Source organism: Triticum aestivum, chromosome 2A (assembly GCF_018294505.1).
Source record: "Triticum aestivum cultivar Chinese Spring chromosome 2A, IWGSC CS RefSeq v2.1, whole genome shotgun sequence".
In the NCBI taxonomy this organism is placed as follows: Eukaryota; Viridiplantae; Streptophyta; class Magnoliopsida; order Poales; family Poaceae; genus Triticum; species Triticum aestivum.
Window position 1 is genome coordinate 717,010,129 of NC_057797.1, and position 20,529 is coordinate 717,030,657.

Consider the following 20,529-nt stretch of genomic DNA (forward strand, 5'->3'; position numbering starts at 1 on the left):
TAGTACCTGATAGTATCTTGCTTATTTATGTATGACTGTAGATAAATGGCCCGTGCTGTTGTTCCATTGAATTTTAATGCGTTCCTTGAGAAAGCAAAGTTGAAAGATGATGGTAGCAATTACACGGACTGGGTCCGTAACTTGAGGATTATCCTCATTGCTGCACAGAAGAATTACGTCCTGGAAGCACCGCTGGGTGCCAGGCCTGCTACTGGAGCAACACCAGATGTTGTGAACGTCTGGCAGAGCAAAGCTGATGACTACTCGATAGTTCAATGTGCCATGCTTTACGGCTTAGAACCGGGACTTCAACGACGTTTTGAACGTCATGGAGCATATGAGATGTTCCAGGAGTTGAAGTTAATATTTCAAGCAAATGCCCGGATTGAGAGATATGAAGTCTCCAATAAGTTCTATAGCTGCAAGATGGAGGAGAACAGTTCTGTCAGTGAGCATATACTCAAAATGTCTGGGTATAATAATCACTTGATTCAGATGGGAGTTAATCTTCCAGATGATTGCGTCATTGACAGAATTCTCCAATCACTGCCACCAAGCTACAAGAGCTTCGTGATGAACTATAATATGCAAGGGATGAATAAGACTATTCCCGAGCTCTTCGCAATGCTGAAAGCTGCGGAGGTAGAAATCAAAAAGGAGCATCAAGTGTTGATGGTCAACAAGACCACTAGTTTCAAGAAAAAGGGCAAAGGGAAGAAGAAGGGGAACTTCAAGAAGAACAGCAAACAAGTTGCTGCTCAAGAGAAGAAACCCAAGTCTGGACCTAAGCCTGAAACTGAGTGCTTCTACTGCAAGCAGACTGGTCACTGGAAGCGGAACTGCCCCAAGTATTTGGCGGATAAGAAGGATGGCAAGGTGAACAAAGGTATATGTGATATACATGTTATTGATGTGTACCTTACTAATGCTCGCAGTAGCACCTGGGTATTTGATACTGGTTCTGTTGCTAATATTTGCAACTCGAAATAGGGACTACGGATTAAGCGAAGATTGGCTAAGGACGAGGTGACGATGCACGTGGGAAACGGTTCCAAAGTCGATGTGATCGCGGTCGGCACGCTACTTCTACATCTACCTTCGGGATTAATATTAGACCTAAATAATTGTTATTTGGTGCCAGCGTTGAGCATGAACATTATATCTGGATCTTGTTTGATGCGAGACGGTTATTCATTTAAATCAGAGAATAATGGTTGTTCTATTTATATGAGTAATATCTTTTATGGTCATGCACCCTTGAAGAGTGGTCTATTCTTATTGAATCTCGATAGTAGTAACACACATATTCATAATGTTGAAGCCAAAAGATGCAGAGTTGATAATGATAGTGCAACTTATTTGTGGCACTGCCGCATGAAGAAACTCCATACTGATGGACTTTTGGAACCACTTGATTATGAATCACTTGGTACTTGCGAACCGTGCGTCATGGGCAAGATGACTAAAACGCCGTTCTCCGGTACTATGGAGAGAGCAACAGATTTGTTGGAAATCATACATACAGATGTATGTGGTCCGATGAATATTGAGGCTCGTGGTGGATATCGTTATTTTCTCACCTTCACAGATGATTTAAGCAGATATGGGTATATCTACTTAATGAAACATAAGTCTGAAACGTTTGAAAAGTTCAAAGAATTTCAGAGTGAAGTTGAAAATCATCGTAACAAGAAAATAAAGTTTCTACAATCTGATCGTGGAGGAGAATATTTGAGTTACGAGTCTGGTGTACATTTGAAACAATGCGGAATAGTTTCGCAACTCACGCCACCCGGAACACCACAGCGTAATGGTGTGTCCGAACGTCGTAATCGTACTTTACTAGATATGGTGCGATCTATGATGTCTCTTACTGATTTACCGCTATCGTTTTGGGGTTATGCTTTGGAGACGGCCGCATTCACGTTAAATAGGGCACCATCAAAATCCGTTGAGACGACGCCTTATGAACTATGGTTTGGTAAGAAACCAAAGTTGTCGTTTCTGAAAGTTTGGGGCTGCGATGCTTATGTGAAAAAGCTTCAACCTGATAAGCTCGAAGCCAAATCGGAGAAATGTGTCTTCATAGGATATCTAAAGGAGACTATTGGATACACCTTCTATCACAGATCCGAAGGCCAGACTTCTGTTGCTAAGTTCGGAAACTTTCTAGAGAAGGAGTTTCTCTCGAAAGAAGTGAGTGGGAGGAAAGTAGAACTTGACGAGGTAACTTACTTGCTCCCTTATTGGAAAGTAGTGCATCACAGAAAACTGTTTCTGTGACACCTACACCAATTAGTGAGGAAGCTAATGATAATGATCATGAAACTTCGGAACAAGATACTACTGAACCTCGTAGATCAACCAAAGTGAGATCCGCGCTAGAGTGGTACGGTAATCCAGTTCTGGAAGTCATGCTACTAGATCATGATGAACCTACGAACTATGAAGAAGCGATGGTGAGCCCAGATTCCGCAAGATGGCTTGAAGCCATGAAATCTGAGATGGGATCCATGTATGAGAACAAAGTATGGACTTTGGTTGACTTGCCCGATGATCGGCAAGCAATTGAGAATAAATGGATCTTCAAGAAGAAGACTGACACCGACGGTAATATTACTGTCTACAAAGCTTGACTTGTCGCAAAAGGGTTTCGGCAAGTTCAAGGGATTGACTACGATGAGACCTTCTCACCTGTAGCGATGCTTAAGTCTGTCCGAATCATGTTAGCAATTGCCGCATTTTATGATTATGAAATTTGGCAGATGGATGTCAAAACTGCATTCCTGAATGGATTTCTGGAAGAAGAGTTGTATATGATGCAACCAGAAGGTTTTGTCGATCCAAAGGGAGCTAACAAAGTGTGCATGCTCCAGCGATCCATTTATGGACTGGTGCAAGCCTCTCGGAGTTGGAATAAACGCTTTGATAGTGTGATCAAAGCATTTGGTTTTTTATACAGACTTTTGGAGAAGCCTGTATTTACAAGAAAGTGAGTGGGAGCTCTGTAGCATTTCTGATATTATATGTGTTTGACATATTACTGATTGGAAATTATATATAATTTCTGGATAGCATAAAGGGATACTTGAATAAGAGTTTTTCAATGAAAGACCTCGGTGAAGCTGCTTACATATTAGGCATAAAGATCTATAGAGATAGATTGAGACATTTAATTGGACTTTCACAAAGCACATACCTTGACAAGATTTTGAAGAAGTTCAAAATGGATCAAGCAAATAAAGGGTTCTTGCCTGTGTTACAAGGTGTGAAGTTGAGTAAGACTCAATGTCCGACCACTACAGAAGATAGAGAGAAGATGAAAGATGTTCCCTATGCTTCAGCCATAGGCTCTATCATGTATGCAATGCTGTGTACCAGACCTGATGTGTGCCTTGCTATAAGTCTAGCAGGGAGGTACCAAAGTAATCCAGGAGTGGATCACTGGACAGCGGTCAAGAACACCCTGAAGTACCTGAAAAGGACTAAGGATATGTTTCTCATATATGGAGGTGACAAAGAGCTCACCGTAAACGGTTACGTTGATGCAAGCTTTGACACTGATCCGGACGATTCTAAATCGCAAACCGGATACATGTTTACATTAAACGGTGGAGCTGTCAGTTGGTGCAGTTCTAAACAAAGCGTCGTGGCGAGATCTACGTGTGAAGCGGAATACATAGCTGCTTCGGAAGCAGCAAATGAAGGAGTCTGGATGAAGGAGTTCATATCCGATCTAGGTGTCATACCTAGTGCATCGGGTCCAATGAAAATCTTTTGTGATAATACTGGTGCAATTGCCTTGGCGAAGGAATCCAGATTTCACAAGAGAACCAAGCACATCAAGAGATGCTTCAATTCCATCCGGGATCTAGTCCAGGTGGGAGACATAGAGATTTGCAAGATACATACGGATTTGAATGTTGCAGACCCGTTGACTAAGCCTCTTCCACGAGCAAAACATGATCAGCACCAAGGCTCCATGGGTGTTAGAATCATTACTGTGTAATCTAGATTATTGACTCTATTGCAAGTGGGAGACTGAAGGAAATATGCCCTAGAGGCAATAATAAAGTTATTATTTATTTCCTTGTATCATGATAAAAGTTTATTATTCATGCTAGAATTGTATTAACCGGAAACATAATACATGTGTGAATACATAGACAAACAGAGTGTCACTAGTATGCCTCTACTTGACTAGCTCGTTAATCAAAGATGGTTATGTTTCCTAACCATGGACAAAGAGTTGTTATTTGATTAACGGGATCACATCATTAGTTGAATGATCTGATTGACATGACCCATTCCATTAGCTTAGCACCCGATCGTTTAGTATGTTGCTATTGCTTTCTTCATGACTTATACATGTTCCTATGACTATGAGATTATGCAACTCCCGTTTGCCGGAGGAACACTTTGTGTGCTACCAAACGTCACAACGTAACTGGGTGATTATAAAGGAGCTCTACAGGTGTCTCCAAAGGTACATGTTGGGTTGGCGTATTTCGAGATTAGGATTTGTCATTCCGATTGTCGGAGAGGTATTTCTGAGCCCTCTCGGTAATACACATCACATAAGCCTTGCAAGCATTGCAACTGATGAGTTAGTTGCGGGATGATGTATTACAGAACGAGTAAAGAGACTTGCTGGTAATGATATTGAACTAGGTATAGGATACCGACGATCGAATCTCGGGCAAGTAACATACCGATGACAAAGGGAACAACGTATGTTGTTATGCGGTCTGACCGATAAAGATCTTCGTAGAATATGTAGGAGCCAATATGGGCATCCAGGTCCCGCTATTGGTTATTGACCGGAGACGTGTCTCGGTCATGTCTACATTGTTCTCGAACCCGTAGGGTCCGCACGCTTAAGGTTACGATGACAGTTATATTATGAGTTTATGCATTTTGATTTACCGAAGGTTGTTCGGAGTCCCGGATGTGATCACGGACATGACGAGGAGTTTCGAAATGGTTGAGACATAAAGATTGATATATTGGAAGCCTATGTTTGGATATCGGAAGTGTTCCGGGTGAAATCGGGATTTTACCGGAGTACCGGGAGGTTACCGGAACCCCCCCGGGAGCTATATGGTCCTTAATGGGCCTTAGTGGAAGAAGAGGAGAGGCAGCCAGGGCTGGGCCGCGCGCCCCTCCCCCCTAGTCCGAATAGGACAAGGAGAGAGGGGGCCGGCGCCCCCCTCCTTCTCTCTCTCTCTTTTCCCACCTCGCGAATCCTATTCCAACTAGGATTGGGGGAGAAGTCCTACTCCCGGAGGGAGTAGGACTCCTCCTGGTGCGCCCTATGATGGCCGGCCGGCCTCCCCCTCTTGAGCCCTTATATACGGAGGCAGGGGCACCCCAGAGAGACACAAGTTGATCCATGTGATCATATTCTTAGCCGTGTGCGGTGCCCCCTTCCACCATAGTCCTCGATAATATTGTAGCGGTGCTTAGGCGAAGCCCTGCGACGATAGTATATCAAGATCGTCACCACGCCGTTGTGCTGACGGAACTCTTCCCCGACACTTTGCTGGATCGGAGGCCGGGGATCGTCATCGAGCTGAATGTGTGCTAGAACTCGGAGGTGTTGTAGTTTCGGTGCTTGATCGGTCGGGCCGTGGAGACGTACAACTACATCAACCAAACGCTTCCGTTGTCGATCTACAAGGTACGTAGATCACACTCTCCCCTCGTTGCTATGCATCACCATGTTCTTGCGTGTGCGTAGGAATTTTTTTGAAATTACTACATTCCCCAACAGGTAACTGGGACAACAAGTACAGGTCATCTTCAATAGAGGCGTCGTGCATGGTACGTGTCTGCAACCAACTGGCGAAACTCCTGGTTTGTTCACGTGTAATCCAGTCATCAGACCGCTCCGGGTGTTTGGAGCGTAGCAATTTCTTGTGTTCTTCCATATACGGAGCCACCAAGGCAGAATTCTGTATAACTGTGTAGTGTGCTTCAGTGAGAGAATGTCCGTCCATACATATTATTTGATCCCCTCCTAGCGTGCCTTTTCCATCCAGTCTGCCCTTATGCCGCGATTTAGGAACACCAATCGGCTTAAGGTCAGGAATAAATTCAATACAAAACTCAATGACCTCCTCATTTTCATGGCCCTTGGAGATGCTTCCTTGTGGCCAAGCACAGTTATGAACATATTTCTTTAAGACTCCCATGAACCTCTCAAAGTGGAACATATTGTGTAGAAATACAGGACCCAAAATGTTAATCTCTTCGCATAGGTGAACTAGGACGTGCGTCATGATGTTGAAGAAGGATGGTGGGAACACCAACTCAAAACTGATAAGACATTGCACCAAATCATTCTCTAACCTTGGTATGATTTCTGGATCAATTACCTTCTGAGAGATTGCATTGAGGAATGCACATAGCTTCACAATGGCTAATCGAACGTTTTCCGGTAGAAGCCCCCTCAATGCAACCAGAAGCAGTTGCGTCATAATCACGTGGCAGTCATGAGACTTTAGGTTCTGGAACTTTTTCTCTGCCATGTTTATTATTCCCTTTATATTCGACGAGAAGCCAGACGGTACCCTAATACTGAGCAGGCATTCAAAGAAGATTTCCTTCTCTTATTTGGTAAGAGCGTAGCTTGCATGACCCTAATGTATGCCATCTTTTCCATGCATACGTTGCTGGTCCTCCCGTGCCTCAGGTGTATCTTTTGTCTTCCCATACACACCCAAGAAGCCAAGTAGGGTCACACAAAGATTCTTCGTCACGTGCATCACGTCAATTGCGGAGCGGACCTCTAGGTCTTTCCAATAGGGCAGGTCCCAAAATATAGATTTCTTCTTCCACATGGGTGCGCATCCGTCAGCGTCATTCGGAACATGTTGTCCACCAGGACCCTTTCCAAAGACCACCTTCAAATCCTTGACCATATATATGATGTACATCAGCACCAGTACGGTGGCGAGGCTTAGTCCGATGATCCGCCTCACCTTTGAAATGCTTGCCTTTCTTTCTTACGGGATGCCTGCTCGGAAGAAATCGATGATGTCCTAGGTACACATTCTTCTTACAATTAGCCAAATATATACTGTCGGTATTGTCCAAACAGTGCGTGCATGCGCGGTATCCCTTGTTTGTCTGTCCTGAAAGGTTACTGAGAGCAGGCCAATCATTGATGGTCACGAACAACATTGCCTTTAGGTCAAATTCTTCCCCCATGCGCTCATCCCACGCACGTACACCTGCTCCATTCCACAGTTGTAAGAGTTCTTCATCTAACGGCCTTAGGTACACATCAATGTCGTTGCCGGGTTGCTTAGGGCCTTGGATGAGCACTGGGATCATAATGAACTTCCGGTTCATGCACAACCAAGGAGGAAGGTTATACAAACATAGAGTCACAGGCCAGGTGCTAAGGTTGCTGCTCTGCTCCCCAAAAGGATTAATGCCATCTGCGCTTAGACCAAACCATACGTTCCTTGCGTCATCTGCAAACTCCTTCCCGTACTTTCTTTCGATTTTTCTCCACTGCGGGCCGTCAGCGGGTACTCTCAACTTTCCGTCTTTCTTACGGTCTTCTCTGTGACATCACATCGCCTTGGCATGCTCTTTGTTTTGGAACAAACGTTTCAACCGTGGTATTATAGGAGCATACCACATCACCTTGGCAGGAATCTTCTTCCTGGGGCGCTTGCCCTCGACATCACCAGGGTCATCGCGGGTGATCTTATAGCGCAATGCATCGCATACCGGGCAAGCATTCAAATCCTCGTACTCACCGCGGTAGAGGATGCAATCATTAGGGCATGCATGTATCTTCTGCACCTCTAACCCTAGAGGGCAGACAGCCTTCTTTGCTTCGTACGTACTCTCGGGCAATTCGTTGTCCTTTGGAAGCATATTCTTTATCATTACCAGCAACTTTGCAAATCCCTTGTCAGATACACCATTCTCTGCCTTCCATTGCAGCAATTCTAGTGTGGTGGCCAGCTTTTTCTTGTCACCTACGCAATTCGGGTACAACAATTTTTTTTGATCCTCTAACATGTGTTGCAACTTCTTCTTCTCCAAATCACTTGCGCAGTTTCTCTTTGCATCGGCAATGGCCCGACATGGATCATCAACGGGCTCATCTGATGCCTCTTCTTCAGCTTGTTCCCGCATTGCCGGCTCAGCTTCTTCCCGCATTACCGGCTCAGCTTCTTCCCTCATTGTTGTATCATCGTATTCAGGGAACCCATGGCCAGGATAGCTGTCGTCGCCTCTTCTTCTTCATTGTCTTCCATCATAACCCCTCTTTCTCCGTGCTTGGTCCAAACATTATAGTGGGGCATGAAACGGGACTCAAACAGGTGGACGTGAATGGTTCTTGACGTAGAGTAATTGTGACCATTCTTACAGCCAGCACATGGACAAGGCATAAAACCATCCGCCCGCTTGTTTGCCTCAGCCGCAAGTAGAAAAGTATGCACACCATTAATGAACTCGAGAGAGCATCGGTCATCGTACATCCATTGCCGGCTCATCTTCAATACACAACACCGAAAACACCAAATTAATACAATACATAAAGTTGATACAACACTTAAATGCAACAAACAAATAACTCTCTAGCTCAAGAATTTAAATGCAACAACAAATGCGATCAAGATCGCAACTAAGGTAACAATTGATCCAACATCATAATGATACCAAGCCTCACTATGAATGGCATATTTTCTAATCTTTCTAATCTTCAAGCGCATTTTCTCCATCTTAATCTTGTGATCATCGACGACATCGGCAACATGCAACTCCAATTCCATCTTCTCCCCCTCAATTCTTTTCAATTTTTCTTTCAAATCCTCGTTTTCTCTTTCAACTAAATTTAACCTCTCGACAATAGGGTCAGTTGGAATTTCCGGTTCACCTACCTCCTACATACAAATATCTATGTCAGCTTGATGGGCATAATTTGTCATCAACACGAAATGCAACAAATAGTTTTAAAAGAGAATATACCACATCCGAATCATAACAAGGATGAGGGCCAACGGGGACGGATATCAAAACCATGGCACTATGTATAACAAACAACGCGCAGGTAAGATAATTATACGAGTAACTATATATCCAAATCACACAAACATCAATTTTTTATATAAAATTTCATGAACAAGAGGCTCACCACAAGGTGGTGCCGGCGACGGGACGGTGCGGGCGATTGACGGTGGTTATAGCGGAGATTTAGAAGGCACTATGTAAACCACACCTACATATGCAAACTAAGTGTTATTTTGACCTCAATTTGCATATAAATCAAATACTACCACATATAATTCCTCCCAAATTACTAAAACCCACAATTAATCACTATATAAACCAATGCAAGAGCTAATCAAGGAATGAGAGATGAAAGGACAAAGTTGCTAACCTTTTGATCATTTGAATGGATGGGGGCCTGCAAATCTTGACAAATTTGGGTCAAATTTTGTGATGAACTCGAGAGGAAGAAGGGAAGAACAGAGGAGAGGGAGAGGGGAAAGGGGGAAGAACAGAGTGCTGGTGGATGAAGGGTTTATATAGGACGACCATTAGTACCGGTTCATGGCACGAACCGGTACTAAAGGTGCTGGAGGGGCCCCACTCTGACAACATCCTGCCACCACTATCATTAGTATCGGTTCGTGGCACGAACCGGTGCTAAAGGTTCGCCACGAACTGGTACTAAAGATCTCCTCCCGCCTAGCCGTTGGAACCGGCACTAATGGACACATTAGTGCCGGTTCTGTTACAAACCGGGACTAATGTGTCTCACATTTGACCCTTTTTCTACTAGTGAATAACTGTCGGATCCATATTGTGGGGCCCACAACGCTGCGCTTTCCATGCACGCCGATCACACGCACGTCGATCACGGGAGTAGTTGCCGTTCTGTTACACAATTCTGGGATCGTGCTAATCCATATGTTCCTAATCCCTACGATTGAGGAGCACGTTCAGCCATGCTTCAACGGAGGAAAATATAGATCGTGAGATTGGCCACAGGGAAGTTACGACGACCTAGGAGTCGACCTCGTATATAATCTCCTCCTCCTCGCACATGTCGTCGACTAGATCGCCTCCTGCCAGCGAGTCGTTGACAGCTCCGTCCGCCGCATCCCACACGCCACAAAAACCCCGAGAAGATCAAGGTTGTCCGCACGTGCAGGCCGACCTTGACAAACTACGTCGACAATGCATCGCCGACTTCTTTCATCTTCATCGACCGATCAAGTAAATTGTCCTCCTTACCTCGCGCCTTCATAGCAAGCTACTGTCTCCGTCTCGTTGCTTTGATGGACTTAGGTTTACAACATATTTTCAACTAATATCAACTCGACTAGATGCGTTCTGACTAGATGGCGTAGATGAAATAAATCTTCGGTTCTTTCATAGCATGGTAGAATAAGATGTTGTTTCTTGAGAAGCATGATGCAATAGATTTTGTCACATGATCCAATTATATTTTTGTCACACGATCCAAATATATTGTTGTGCACATAGAACATTAAAGAGTTCTAAGCATTAGATGTTGATGAACCTCAAATAGGTACCATTGCTATAGACTCTAGTTATTTACAGCTGATTAATTTGTCACCCTGTTAATAAGACAACCAGACGAACTAGTAACAGTTTACCATATTAAATTTATTGATTATATAATTTATCTGATACTCAAAGAACTTGATCAGATGCAAGTAAATTCAATTACCAATTTTAGTTATTTTTTTATTGCCTCATGTCAGGACACACTTGGCTGCATGTTGCAGTATACATGGTGCTAGTTTTATATTTGCATTAGTGATATTTTTGCATTAGTGTTAGCTACTGCCATAAAGTTTTATAGTTTTGCATGTCTATTGTTATTTTTGCTTTAGTGTTCACTAATGTCACGAAGTTATATATTTTCTTTCAACAGGATGGACGAGCTGAATGGAGAAATAGTATACGCCGTTGAAAAATGGTGCAAGCATGTTGCAGCTCTATCGAGCGATCAACGCGCTAGAGTGGCTGTTGCGCAGCATGTTGCAGATACCATCTATTAAGATGCGTACCCTACTGATTAGGTATATGATTGAGAATTTTCAGGCCAGCACGGCCAGATTCATTATACAAGAGCAGGTTGGGGAGGCGACTCTCAGTGTGGTCGACGTCGAGTGCATCTTTAACCTCGAGAACCAAGGATTGTCCGCTTCAGACATTCTGACTGAAGAAGGCGAGGACATCAAGGAGCGGGTGCCGCCACAATTTCTCAGTAAGACATCAGAAAACATAGTTATAGATAATCTCATTGAGGACATAATTAAAAGTAAAGCCACCAACGACGATTTCCTTCGAAAAGTAGTCCTTGTCCTGTTAGGAACAATTATTGCTCCCATGTCGAGCAAGATTGTGCCAAAGCAGTACTACGCTTTGGTCGATGATGTGAAACGTATTTCAAAGATTAACTGGAATGCCTTCACCATGCGTGTTCTCCTTGATTGCCTTCACATAGTGAATAAAGGCAAACACCTCCGCCAATGGCCGAAAGGCAATTTGGCTCTCTTGCAGGTACACATATGAGACCTGTTGCATAATGTCAATTATCATATCATTGCAATTTTATGTGATGTATTGTACTAAATCTAAATCCTTATATTCTTTTTGTAGTACTTCTACTGGGAGAAGGTGCAACCGGTCCAAGGCGAATGCGCCTATAATCCCAACTTGTCCATACAACCTCTTATTAGGAACTGGACCGAAGGTGCAGCCACTAGGAGACATCGGTTCGACTATGACAATGGGCGCGGCCGTGGTAACGTCAGGGTAAGTCATTGTGTTTCGTCTTTCTTAAATGTTTTGTAACTTAATAATATTTATTTTTTATTCATCACATGTACTTCAATATCGCATGCAGATCAAAAATAATATCACCCAGGAGTATAGGGCTCAGGAGCCCAACATCCCAAATAATGCACCTACCATGAAGCCAAAAACCAAGCCTGCAAATGGAAACGCAAAGAAGTCGAAGACAGCCCCAATGTGAGAAGATTTGATGGAGCTTCTAATGAAGCGGTGCATGGACTTCATACACACCCAGATGAGGCCTGATCAAGTTGCTGAGGTGTCACACCCAATCTTTATAGTTTACAGTATGTTTGCTGTTTTAAACCATGCTAGCATTACTAAATTTATATTTCTATTGCAGAGGATGTTGGAGAAGTTGAACAAATCAGGTGTCATGTATAAGCTGGCTGCTGTCGTGCCATCCGCGGACAATGATGTGGATGAAGAACTGGATTCGTTCGAGAACGGTCCATATGAAAAGAAGGAATTCGTGTACAAGGATGACATAGACTCACGCGGAGAGCCTGTCATTGACATGACGCAGCCTGATGAAGTGGTTCCCAACCATAAAACCGTACCTGAGGTACTATGTATATATATTTCTGTCTATAGTTTTCTCCTTTAATTTATTTACGTGCTGAAATGTTCACATGATTTTGTTTGCCAAACAGAAAACCCCACCGAAGATGAATGGACATAAGGAAGCTTCACCTATTAGGCGTAATGATGAATGTGGCGCTACACCCGAAAACCCTTGGGTCGTTGGTACTTCTACACAAGCACCTTCATCGAACATAGACATTTGTCCATATTCTGTCAGCAAGTTCATGGCTAAGGCGAATGTAAAAAAGGGTGCAACAATCGATAAGGGTGAGGAAGTTATGTCCGGTAAGCACAAGAGGACCGTTCCTAAGAAATTTGAATCCCCCTACGCACTTGACAAGCACAGCAGGCGTACCAACCGTGGTTAGAAACCCTTCGGTACTTCTACTGCTACTAGAGGTATTGTAACTAACTTTCTTATTTTGTTATATACTACGAATGCATATGATCACCATTGTTGACCTTCATATTATTTCATGCAGCTCTGTTTTCTGAAAATCATGAGCCGAAGGTTGTGGCAGATGAGTTGACGCCAGAAATAATTGATGCAGCTGTTTCATTTGTCGAGTTAGCTGCTAGCACCAAGAAGAATAAGGGGAAGAAAGTTTACTACAGTGAAGGGCGTGGCATATCTCTGACTTCCGAAAGGATTCGACCGGTACTAACTCACAGATGGCTGTCGGATGATGTAAGTACTACTTGCATGTGTTGTTATTAAAATTCTCAATAATCTATGTCTCAACTTTCAACATGTAATGCCCTGATATTCTATGAAGGTTATTGATGCTTATATGGGACATTTGGAGCTGCGGGTTGGTCATGATCGTTACCTCTGTCCAGCGTGGAGGTCCAAATTCCTTGTAGATCGTGCTATCGCACGAGACGATCCATTGCCGTCGAGCTGTAACATGGATAGTGCTCTGTCCAAAGCTGGAGCAGTTAATAGAGTCATGAAAGAGTATACTGTGCGTGATAAGGTACGTCATGTTTGTAATTCTTCACTACAGGACATTTCATCAAGTATGTCGTTTGATCCACAGTGGGTTTTTGCACTGTAGACGTATATCGCGTTGAATATCGACAATGCCCACCGGATGACCGTGGTCATGCACATGATCAAGCAAAAATTCCAAGTTCTCGATTCGCTCTATCCTCTGGACCTGACAGAAAAGACTGTGAAAGCACTGGTAATATAACGAACATTTGTACCATTGGTCTTACATGTTGTTTATTATTCGTGTTTAACACTATCCTCTTTATAGCGAATGGCTATAGAACACGATATGCACCTAGAAAATCTTATTACACCAGGGAAATATCCGGACGTAAGTAAGTGGCCTATCAATGAGTATGACATGCCCCAGCAAGAGGATGGGTGAGTTAATGGGACATCATGCACATTCAAACAACAACGCACATGTTCGTATTGCCCACCACTAATGTTTGCATATGTACCAGGAACTCTTATGGCCTTTTTTTCATAGAATGTCTAGAACATTGGGACGGGGACTGAATGACCCGCCAATTCTCACAAGTATGTTGTTATTTATGTTTGTAGAGTAGCTAGTATGGTCGTGTAGCAACTTCGATTTATGTAACCTTTATGTCATTTTTTGCAGGCCATCGTTGACGCAAGGAGAAGAAGTTTCGTCGCCGAGTTGATTATGTCACCTTCGAACATGATGGAGTGTGTGAAGAACAAAATTCGCGAAATCGCAAGAAAAAGGCGTGCCTGAAGAATTCACGCGGCATGCAAGATTCAAGTTTTAGTGGTTTGGATTTAGTCCGGTCGAAGGTTTTGACGGCATGATTGTCTTAGGGTTTCTATCATTTTTGTGTAATGAACAGGGCATCTCGAATATTGTGACACATACATGTGTATGTGTCTGTCAGACAACTCGCTCCTACCAGACAATTCGGTCATACAATTTGCTCGGAGAAGACAATTTGGTCGTACCAGTAAAGTTTTGGCTTCACTTATCAATTGTTCTTGCTTAATATTTTTCTCGTTCTCCAATTTTTTATAATAGTATTTTTCACATTAATAGTATTTGCGTTCTATTTTTCACATTCTTTACTTTTTTTTAAACTCTACCAAGCTTAGCCTTCTGCCTTAGCTATCTGCATGTCATCATCTTGCATAATCTCCTGGTAATTCCCCCTCATCACATGATTATGAAAAGTAGTCATGTTATCTAAGTAAATATATCGAGCCAAAACATAATATTACACATATGAAAATTAGTCATGTCAGCTCGTTGGCTCTACCGCGTGTTATCAAGCATCATGTTTTTCTATTTTGTTTTAAAAACCCGTCATTTTTTTATTGTATGTATAATTAACTTTATTTGTACTCACCATGATGCCAGGCACGACCCATCTAACCACGTGAGGGGCCCCACAGGCGGCCTATTGTGCCGGCAGCGCTACACCAGCCCATTTTGCCAGGTTCACATCGATCTTTCCCCTTTTCTCGTTTCCCTTTCCAAATACCTAGCCCTCTCTCTCCATTTGCGCCCCCAAATCTCGACGGTGAAAACATGACAGCGAGCTGGGCGTCGGGCGGCGACGGCTGCGGCGAGAAGAGCGGTGGCGACCGCAAGTTAGGTCGAACCCTGAGTCCTGGAAGCAGGTGGGCGGATTCAATGGCACAAGAGGTAGCGGCGGCAGATCGAGTGGAACAGGGGACGGAGGTTTCGTGGCCGGCGGCGGGCCGGGAGAACCCACAGCTAGGGTTTCTTTAGTGCTACACTTTGGTGGCAAAATCTAAGTTCTTTACCGTTGTTCTTTACATCCCAGCATTATCGCCCACAATTGATGACCTGTGGCCATGATAAGCTCCATCTATGTGGTCATCAGGAAACTCCTGGTGGCCGTGTCTGCATAGATGCAGACAATTTTGGCAGCGCATTCGTGGGATGTGTGTTTGAGGTTAGTATACTGAGCATGATCTTCAAACTACTACTGCTATTGCGGTCAAGCTGCAAAAAAGTTCAGTGTTTAACGCTTGCAGTGACAAGTTCAGTTATAAAATGACTTGAATTGCTCATGATTTATTTAGGATGATATCACTTCTGAGTATGTTGAATGGGTTGACGGGGAGTGGGATAGAAAAGCAAAGTCAGTCATTAAGTATCTTGCCATGAAGAACAAGAAACTGGAGACTAAGATTATAGAATATGAAGCTGAAATTAAAAGGAATGAGAAAGAAAAGAGGGCAATGGTTAAGATGCACAAGGAAATATTGCTCTGTAGGGATAGGATTTTAGGATTTGGAGGTCTTCTGTATCTTGGCCTGCTTGCCATTATGATTGTTGTCATAGTTAGCAAGTAGATTGTTCATAAAGTTATTGACATCATTGTAATTGACATGATGAAATGCTGGTGAATTATTTGCTATTCAGTTTATGGGCAAAGTGTAACAGAGATTGTGTCAGGACCCCGATTCCAAGTCACATCGATCTAGCCGGTAACACCTCATATCACTTTGCGGCCTCACGCACGGTATTCCCACGGGTGTCGCCTTACCATGGCCCGGGACTGTTTGTGCTTTTGGCTCACGTATATGATAGTGTCGCTAGCATCCATATGACAGAGAACCCGGGCCGACATGGCTAGTCGTGAACCCAAGGCGGCACTAACCTATGGGGACAGGCATACATGAATCACATCGAGCATGTCGGTCAGCAGCGTGTGAATCCGGGCTATAGCACTGGACTAACAGGACTCCGGGAACCCGGGCTGTAGCAGGCTAAGTAGGACTCCAGATGTCACCGCGTGACATTTCCCCGAAGGGACAGACACAGGAACGAAGTGAAACACATGCCGTCCAGTCAAGTGTCCTGAGCAGTAGTGCTGGGCTAGCAGGACTCCGGTGAACCGGGCTGTAGCGGACTACTATGGCTCATGGAGGCACTAGACTACATTTCCCCATAAGAGAGGCTGCCAAGGATAAACAACTAGATTGTCGGATCCCACACATACCAAGCATTTCAATCATGCACACAATGTGCTCGTTATGTGTAAATACAACATGGCATCACAACATAACTCTACGACTCAAAGTATTATTCATTAGGCTCCGAGGAGCCAAGATATTACAAGCATGGGTCTCATGACCCAACATTCAGAGCATACAAGTCAAAGCACATGCGGAAGCTTAACACGTCTGAGTACAGACATCTACAAATGAAAAAGGCTGAGAAGCATGACTATCTACCAAATCCTGCCGAGGGCACAAGATCGTAGCTGAGGTATCAAGCTAAACGTCAAAGTCCACGCGGAACTACTAGCGAGACTGAAGTCTCTCTGCAGAACATAAATTAAGAAAACGTGAGTACAAAGGTACTCAGCAAGACTTACATCAGAACTAGCTACATATGCATCGGTATCAACAAGGGGGGTGGTGGAGTTTAACTGCAGCAAGCCAGCTTTGACTTAGTGGCTAACCTGAACTACGACTGCAAGCAACTCTTTTGAGGTGGCGCACACGAGTCCACATATTCACCATTCAATACACCACTATGGATCCGCTCCCGTCTCCCTACGAGAAGGCCATCCATATCACTCACACTTATCTTGCGGGTTTTAGAGTATCCACTTTCACTTGTCTATGAACTGTTATAGGCAACCCAGAAGTCCTTTACCGCGGGCACGGCTATTCGAATAGATCATTTATAACCCTGCAAGGGTGTACTTCTTCACACACGCTCTCGCCACTTACCACCATGTACACGTCGTGTAACTCGGCAACCTTCAAGCGGAAGCCTGGCGAGGGAGTCGGCCACGACCTGACTAACCACACAAGTCTCTAGTCCAGTTTTATCGCCTATTCGGGTTCCATCCGCAAGGAGATCCGGCCGGAGTTTCGCTCACAGCCCCAAACGATGTGTGCAGGGTTCCCGAGACACCAAACGGGCGCCCGGTACACCGTGCCACGGTGTATCTACCGCATCATAGCCCACCCCTAGGGTCAGCGCTACGCACGGCCGCCAACACATATCCTACAAACACCAGAAACTAGTTGCAACTCCTGGACAGAGGGCAAGGGCAGTTAATAAGTCGAGAGGGTCCATTGGTTTCGGGCCCAATGCGTGGTAGTAGTTGTTCATGGATCACAAACACAGAACTCAGTTCCTGAGGACGGTTTCAATGAGACAACCCACCATGTACTCCTACATGGCCTCTCACCGCTACCTTTACCAAATTGTGTTCACACACTTAGCTCACACACAGTAGGACATGTTCACACACCTCTGATTCATCCCCGATGAATCAGACCTGACACAACTCTATGCAATAGCAGGCATGACAAACAAGCATGAATGGGTAGGCACATCAGGGCTCAAACAACTCCTACTCATGCTAGTGGGTTTCATCTATTTACTGTGGCAATGACAGGTCATGCAAAGGATAAAGGGGTTCAACTACCGCAGCAAGTAACAGATGAATCGTTGTTGTCCTAATGCAGTAAAAGAGAGCAGAAGCAAGAGAGTGGGATTGTATCGGAATGAACAAGGGGGATTTGCGTGCCTGGCACTTTTGAAGATAGCATTGAGTCTTCATCAGTGTCAATGATCACAACGTCGGAACAACGTCTACCGAGGGCGAGCAACACCGACAAACAGAGAAGAAACACGATCAATGCAATGCACAATATGATGCATGATCATGACATGGAAATATGCTGTGGTTTGAGCTAATGCAACTAGCAACACCATTAAATGAAGTTGGTTTGAATACAAGATTCAAATTCAAACTCCATATATGATTAGTTAAATGACATTTATTTGTTTTGTCCAAAACATAGGACAAACATTGTTTAAACATGCATGAAAATGCCATAAATAGATTCCTTGAATTTTTCGAATAATTTTTCACATATAAATTATTTCATTTGGAGTTATAGTTTAATTTCTATGAATTTTAGAAGTTTTGGGCATTTTCTAGAATTTCTGAATTATTTTAAATCCAAAAAATGATTAACTGCGTCAGCATTGCGTCATGCTGGCGTCAGCAGGTCAACAGGGTTGTCCAGGTCAAACCTGACGGCTAGGCCCCACTAGTCAGTCTCACAGCTAACTATTTGGGTTAACTAGACTAACTAAACAACACTGGGCCCACTGGTCAGTGACTAACTAAACTAAAGTAATTAAGTTTAGCTCTAACTAACTGGGTTAGCCGGGCGAGGCCCGCATGTCAGTGACTCAAGGGTCAAAAAAAGGTCAACCTCGGGTCAAACCGACGCTAACTGGGCTTTGACCCACTGCGGGGCCCGTTGTCAGTGACTAGGTGAGGTCCAGCTGGTGGGGATTAGCAGTAATGACCCCGCCACGTCGGCTGTCACCGGAGTTGTCCGGTGGCGACCAAACCCGCGGCGGCAACGCGCCGGACTTGCGCTAAAGGCGACGGGGGCGGTGGCTAAGGGCATCGGGGCGTAGCCCGGACTCGCCCGCATCCAGGGAGGTAGGTGGGTGGCCGTGGGGGCGCTGAAGCTCGCCGGAACGGAGCTCGCAGCGGTGGTCGGAGTTCGGGAACATGCGGGCACGAGGCTGTGATGCACTAGGGGGCCAACTAGCGGCTGCGTTGGCCTCTCCGTTGCTCCAGGAGCACGCCGGAGGCTCAAGCTCGAGTGGAGACGCACGGTGGCTGCGAGAGCAACGTCCATGGCGGACGGCGGCGCTCGGATACGGCGGCTGGCATAGCTAGAGGACAGAAACCATCTCGGGGAGGAGGGGGAAAGGTGTCGGAGCTCACAGTGATCTCAAGGGAGGACTAAGCGGGGTCGGGGAGGCGGAGACGGCGGCGAATCGCCGGTGAGGTTACCGGCGGCCGGAGGTTGGGGATGAGCTCGGGGAAGACGCTACAGGGCCCCTGTGGTCGAATGGGTTGGTGTAGATGACGCAGAAGGCAATGGCGGTTCCTCTGGACCCATCGGGGAGGCACGGGATGGACGGTGGCCGCGGTAAATTGCGTCGGCGACGACGAGCTCCGCTCTGGTCTGCTCGGGAGAGGGAGCAGAGGGCGAGGGGGAGAGCAGAGAGTGAGGGAGAGGAGCAAGGGGTCTCTAGGGGGTGTTGTGGCGCTCGGAGCCGTCCCCAGCAACAGCGGCAACCAGGAGCTGGCTGAGCGCGTGCGCGCGCGCCGCGGCCACACGACCTCCTGCCTACTGGCAGGAGGTTAGGGGTGACTGGCGCGTGGGCCTTGTGGGTTGGCTGTCCACTGGGCCGGCCAGGTAAGTCCAGGTAGGCCCTTTCTTGTTTTTGTTTTTCTATTTGCTTGCTGCTGTTTTGGCTTTAGTAAAAATACCAAAGCATTTTGTAAAATGCTAGAATAATTTGTGGACACTCTCTAGATTATTCTAGTGGCCCACATTTAATTTCAGCATTATCTGAGCATTTAAATTATTTATAGTATTTAAATGCCCAAAGTCAAATACAATATGAATTAATTCAAAAATCCAGGAATGACCTAGAAATATGTTCATCATTTTTGGCAGAGGTTTTCACCCTTATCAGAAATCATGAATATTTTCAAAGGGCATTTTTGGGTTCATTGAAAATGACTTTAGTTGAGCCTATTTGAAATCCATGTGGTGCTAGGGTTTGAACATCCCCATTTCAAGTTTCTGAGAATTTAAACATGATGCAAGATGATGATGCAAAGACAAGCAAGGCCAAAGCTAGGGCTGTGACAACTCACCCCCACTAAACAAGAATCTCGTCTCGAGATTCAAGACATGAGGTAAGAAGACAGAGGGGTCACAAGGCTAACACGATCTTCATGATCCAACTTCCCTTCTCGAAGATGTTGAATCATTGCTTCAAATTGATCTTGACGTCTTTGCTTTGAAATCTTCTTGCAACTATGATGACGAAAGAGAGGAAACTCAACAGAATTCGATCTTCACAAAGATCAAGCGATACACGATCAACTTATGGAATGAGACGATAGAACATCTCTCAAGCCGAGACACAATGCACACATCAAGACGGATGGAGAGAAACTGATAACAGAGGTTCAATTTGGTAGGCACATTTCCACACTTAAGAACATGGTGGATGCGTTTCAAGTAGCAAGGAGTTA